Raw genomic sequence first — 6701 nt, 5'->3', positions numbered from 1 at the left:
GCACAGAGAGAGAACCTTCATTCATAAAAATCATGCCGAGGTAGAGAACCATCATGCATGAAGATGATGCCCAGAGAAAGAACCTTCTTTCATAAAGATGATGCCCAGGCAGAAAACTCACATTTATAAAGATGATGCCAGAGAGAGAATCTTGTTTCATAAAGATGATGCAAAGTCAGAGAACCTTCTTTCATAAAGATGATGCGCAGACAGAGAACTTTCATTCATAAAGATGATGCTCAGTGAGAGAACCTTCATTGATAAAGATGATGCCGAGACAGAGAACGTTCTTTAATAAAGATGATGCCCAAACAGAGAACGTTCTTTATGAAGATGATGCCCAGAGAGAGAACCTTCATTCATATAGATGATGCACAGGCAGGGAATTTGTTTCATAAAGAAGATGCCCAGAGAGAGAACCTTCGTTCAAAATGGTGATGCCCAGGCAGAGACTTGTTTCATAAAGATGATGCCTAGAACGAGAACCTCCTTTCATAAAGATTATGCCAAAAGAGAGAACCTGCTTTAAAAAAGATGATGCCCAGAGTGATAGCCTTCTCTCATAAAGATGATGCCCTGGCAGAGAACTTTCATTCATAAAGGTGACGCCCAGAGAGAGAACCTTCAGTCATAACATGATGCCCATAGAACATTCATTCATAAAAATGATGCCCAGAGAGAACTTTCATTCATAAATATGATGCCCAAAGAAAGAACTTTCATTCACAAAGATGATGCAAACAGAGAACATTCTTTCATAAAAATGATGCCCGGATAGAGAGCCTTCATTCATAAAAATGATGTCCACACCGAAAACCTTTATTCATAAAGAGGATGCCCAGAGAGAGAACTTACTTTCATAAAGATGATGCCCAGACAGAGAACTTACATTTATAAAGATGATGCCAGAGAGAGAATCTTGTTTCATAAAGATGATGCCCAGAGAGAGTACCGTCATTCATAAAGAGGATGCCCAGTCAGAGAAACTTTCGTAAGATGATGCCCAGTCAGAGAACCTTCTTTCATAAAGATGATGCCCACAAAGAGAACCTTCATTTAATAAGATGATGCCGAGACAGAGAACGTTCTTTCATAAAGATGATGCCCAAACAGAGAACTTTCTTTATGAAGATGATGCCCAGAGAGAGAACATTCATTCATATAGATGATGCACAGGCAGGGAATTTGTTTCAAAAAGAAGATGCCCGAGAGAGAACCTTCATTCAAAAAGGTGATGCCCAGGCAGAAACCTTGCTTCATAAAGATGATGCCTAGAAAGAGAACCTCCTTTCTTAAAGATGATGCCCACAGAGAGAAACTTCATTCATAAAAATGATGCCCAGGGAGAACCATCATTCATGAAGATGATGCCCAGAGAAAGAACCTTCTTTCATAAAGGTGATAACCAGAGAGAGAACCTGCATTCATAAGATTATGCCCAGAGAACCTTCATTCATAAATATGATGCCCAGAGAGAAAACCTTCATTCACAAAGATGATGCCCAGGCAGAGAACATTCTTTCATAAAGATGATTCCCAGGCTGAGAACATTTTTTCCTAAATATGATGTCCAGAGAAGGAGCCTTCATTCATAAAGATGTTTCTCAGGCAGAGAACCTTTATTCATAAAGGTGTTGCCCAGAGAGAAAACCGTCATTCATAAAGATGATGCCCAGAGAGAGAGAACTTTCATTCATAAAGATGATACCCAGACAGAGAATCGTCATTCCTAAAGATGATTCCCAGAGAGAGAACCATCATTCATGAAGATGATGCCCAAAGAAAGAACCTACTTACATAAAAGGGATGCCCAGATAGATAACCTTCATTCATAAGATGATACAGAGAGAAACTTCATTCATAAAGATGATGCCCAGAGAGGGAACATTCATTCACAAAGATGATGCCAAGAAAGAACATTTTTTCATAAAGATGATTCCCAGGAAGAGAACCTTCTTTCATAAATATGATGCCCAGAGAAAGAGCCTTCATTCATAAAGATGTTCCCCAGGCAGAGAACTTTCATTCATAAAGGTGATGCCCATAGAGAGAACCTTCATTCATAAAGATAATGCCCAGAGAGAGAACCGTCATTCATAAAGATGATGCCCAGGCAGAGAACTTTCATTCTTAAAGATGATGCCCACAGAGAAAAACTTCATTCATAAAAATGAAGCCCAGGGAGAACCATCATTCATGGAGATGATGCCCAGAGAAAGAACCTTCTTTCATAAAGGTGATAACCAGAGAGAGAACCTTCATTCATAAGATTATGCCCAGAGAACCTTCATTCATAAATATGATGCACAAGAGAAAACCTTCATTCACAAAGATGATGCCCAGGCAGAGAACATTCTTTCATAAAGATGATTCCCAGGCTGAGAACATTCTTTCCTAAATATGATGTCCAGAGAAAGAGCCTTCATTCATAAAGATGTTGCCCAGGCAGAGAATCTTCATTCATATAGTTGATGACCAGAGAGAGAACCTTGATTCATAAGATGATGACCAGAGACCCTTAATTCATAAAGATGAGGCACAGAGAGAGAACCTTCATTCATAAAAATCATGCCCAGGTAGAGAACCATCATGCATGAAGATGATGCCCAGAGAAAGAACCTTCTTTCATAAAGATGATGCCCAGGCAGAAAACTCACATTTATAAAGATGATGCCAGAGAGAGAATCTTGTTTCATAAAGATGATGCAAAGTCAGAGAACCTTCTTTCATAAAGATGATGCGCAGACAGAGAACTTTCATTCATAAAGATGATGCTCAGTGAGAGAACCTTCATTGATAAAGATGATGCCGAGACAGAGAACGTTCTTTAATAAAGATGATGCCCAAACAGAGAACGTTCTTTATGAAGATGATGCCCAGAGAGAGAACCTTCATTCATATAGATGATGCACAGGCAGGGAATTTGTTTCATAAAGAAGATGCCCAGAGAGAGAACCTTCGTTCAAAATGGTGATGCCCAGGCAGAGACTTGTTTCATAAAGATGATGCCTAGAACGAGAACCTCCTTTCATAAAGATTATGCCAAAAGAGAGAACCTGCTTTAAAAAAGATGATGCCCAGAGTGATAGCCTTCTCTCATAAAGATGATGCCCTGGCAGAGAACTTTCATTCATAAAGGTGACGCCCAGAGAGAGAACCTTCAGTCATAACATGATGCCCATAGAACATTCATTCATAAAAATGATGCCCAGAGAGAACTTTCATTCATAAATATGATGCCCAAAGAAAGAACTTTCATTCACAAAGATGATGCAAACAGAGAACATTCTTTCATAAAAATGATGCCCGGATAGAGAGCCTTCATTCATAAAAATGATGTCCACACCGAAAACCTTTATTCATAAAGAGGATGCCCAGAGAGAGAACTTACTTTCATAAAGATGATGCCCAGACAGAGAACTTACATTTATAAAGATGATGCCAGAGAGAGAATCTTGTTTCATAAAGATGATGCCCAGAGAGAGTACCGTCATTCATAAAGAGGATGCCCAGTCAGAGAAACTTTCGTAAGATGATGCCCAGTCAGAGAACCTTCTTTCATAAAGATGATGCCCACAAAGAGAACCTTCATTTAATAAGATGATGCCGAGACAGAGAACGTTCTTTCATAAAGATGATGCCCAAACAGAGAACTTTCTTTATGAAGATGATGCCCAGAGAGAGAACATTCATTCATATAGATGATGCACAGGCAGGGAATTTGTTTCAAAAAGAAGATGCCCGAGAGAGAACCTTCATTCAAAAAGGTGATGCCCAGGCAGAAACCTTGCTTCATAAAGATGAGGCCTAGAAAGAGAACCTCCTTTCTTAAAGATGATGCCCACAGAGAGAAACTTCATTCATAAAAATGATGCCCAGGGAGAACCATCATTCATGAAGATGATGCCCAGAGAAAGAACCTTCTTTCATAAAGGTGATAACCAGAGAGAGAACCTGCATTCATAAGATTATGCCCAGAGAACCTTCATTCATAAATATGATGCCCAGAGAGAAAACCTTCATTCACAAAGATGATGCCCAGGCAGAGAACATTCTTTCATAAAGATGATTCCCAGGCTGAGAACATTTTTTCCTAAATATGATGTCCAGAGAAGGAGCCTTCATTCATAAAGATGTTTCTCAGGCAGAGAACCTTTATTCATAAAGGTGTTGCCCAGAGAGAAAACCGTCATTCATAAAGATGATGCCCAGAGAGAGAGAACTTTCATTCATAAAGATGATACCCAGACAGAGAATCGTCATTCCTAAAGATGATTCCCAGAGAGAGAACCATCATTCATGAAGATGATGCCCAAAGAAAGAACCTACTTACATAAAAGGGATGCCCAGATAGATAACCTTCATTCATAAGATGATACAGAGAGAAACTTCATTCATAAAGATGATGCCCAGAGAGGGAACATTCATTCACAAAGATGATGCCAAGAAAGAACATTTTTTCATAAAGATGATTCCCAGGAAGAGAACCTTCTTTCATAAATATGATGCCCAGAGAAATAGCCTTCATTCATAAAGATGTTCCCCAGGCAGAGAACTTTCATTCATAAAGGTGATGCCCATAGAGAGAACCTTCATTCATAAAGATAATGCCCAGAGAGAGAACCGTCATTCATAAAGATGATGCCCAGGCAGAGAACTTTCATTCTTAAAGATGATGCCCACAGAGAAAAACTTCATTCATAAAAATGAAGCCCAGGGAGAACCATCATTCATGGAGATGATGCCCAGAGAAAGAACCTTCTTTCATAAAGGTGATAACCAGAGAGAGAACCTTCATTCATAAGATTATGCCCAGAGAACCTTCATTCATAAATATGATGCACAAGAGAAAACCTTCATTCACAAAGATGATGCCCAGGCAGAGAACATTCTTTCATAAAGATGATTCCCAGGCTGAGAACATTCTTTCCTAAATATGATGTCCAGAGAAAGAGCCTTCATTCATAAAGATGTTGCCCAGGCAGAGAATCTTCATTCATATAGTTGATGACCAGAGAGAGAACCTTGATTCATAAGATGATGACCAGAGACCCTTAATTCATAAAGATGAGGCACAGAGAGAGAACCTTCATTCATAAAAATCATGCCCAGGTAGAGAACCATCATGCATGAAGATGATGCCCAGAGAAAGAACCTTCTTTCATAAAGATGATGCCCAGGCAGAAAACTCACATTTATAAAGATGATGCCAGAGAGAGAATCTTGTTTCATAAAGATGATGCAAAGTCAGAGAACCTTCTTTCATAAAGATGATGCGCAGACAGAGAACTTTCATTCATAAAGATGATGCTCAGTGAGAGAACCTTCATTGATAAAGATGATGCCGAGACAGAGAACGTTCTTTAATAAAGATGATGCCCAAACAGAGAACGTTCTTTATGAAGATGATGCCCAGAGAGAGAACCTTCATTCATATAGATGATGCACAGGCAGGGAATTTGTTTCATAAAGAAGATGCCCAGAGAGAGAACCTTCGTTCAAAATGGTGATGCCCAGGCAGAGACTTGTTTCATAAAGACGATGCCTAGAACGAGAACCTCCTTTCATAAAGATTATGCCAAAAGAGAGAACCTGCTTTAAAAAAGATGATGCCCAGAGTGATAGCCTTCTCTCATAAAGATGATGCCCTGGCAGAGAACTTTCATTCATAAAGGTGACGCCCAGAGAGAGAACCTTCAGTCATAACATGATGCCCATAGAACATTCATTCATAAAAATGATGCCCAGAGAGAACTTTCATTCATAAATATGATGCCCAAAGAAAGAACTTTCATTCACAAAGATGATGCAAACAGAGAACATTCTTTCATAAAAATGATGCCCGGATAGAGAGCCTTCATTCATAAAAATGATGTCCACACCGAAAACCTTTATTCATAAAGAGGATGCCCAGAGAGAGAACTTACTTTCATAAAGATGATGCCCAGACAGAGAACTTACATTTATAAAGATGATGCCAGAGAGAGAATCTTGTTTCATAAAGATGATGCCCAGAGAGAGTACCGTCATTCATAAAGAGGATGCCCAGTCAGAGAAACTTTCGTAAGATGATGCCCAGTCAGAGAACCTTCTTTCATAAAGATGATGCCCACAAAGAGAACCTTCATTTAATAAGATGATGCCGAGACAGAGAACGTTCTTTCATAAAGATGATGCCCAAACAGAGAACTTTCTTTATGAAGATGATGCCCAGAGAGAGAACATTCATTCATATAGATGATGCACAGGCCGGGAATTTGTTTCAAAAAGAAGATGCCCGAGAGAGAACCTTCATTCAAAAAGGTGATGCCCAGGCAGAAACCTTGCTTCATAAAGATGAGGCCTAGAAAGAGAACCTCCTTTCTTAAAGATGATGCCCAAAGAGAGAACCTGCTTTTAAAATATGATGCCCAGAGTGATAGCCTTCTCTCATAAAGATGATGCCCTGGCAGAGAACCTTCATTCATATAGTTGATGCCCAGACTTAGAAACTTGTTTCATAAAGATGATGCTCAGAGAGAGAACCTTCTTTCATAACGATGATGCCCAGAGAGAAACGTCATTCATAAAGATGATGCCAAGAGAGAGAGAACTTTCATTCATAAAGATGATGCCCAGAGAAGAATCGTCATTCATAAAGATGATTCCCAGAGAGAGAACCATCATTCATGGAGATGATGTCAAGAGAAAGAACCTACTTA

This window comes from Tenrec ecaudatus, chromosome Y, assembly GCF_050624435.1.
Source record: "Tenrec ecaudatus isolate mTenEca1 chromosome Y, mTenEca1.hap1, whole genome shotgun sequence".
In the NCBI taxonomy this organism is placed as follows: Eukaryota; Metazoa; Chordata; class Mammalia; order Afrosoricida; family Tenrecidae; genus Tenrec; species Tenrec ecaudatus.
Note: the sequence above shows the minus strand (reverse complement) of the source record.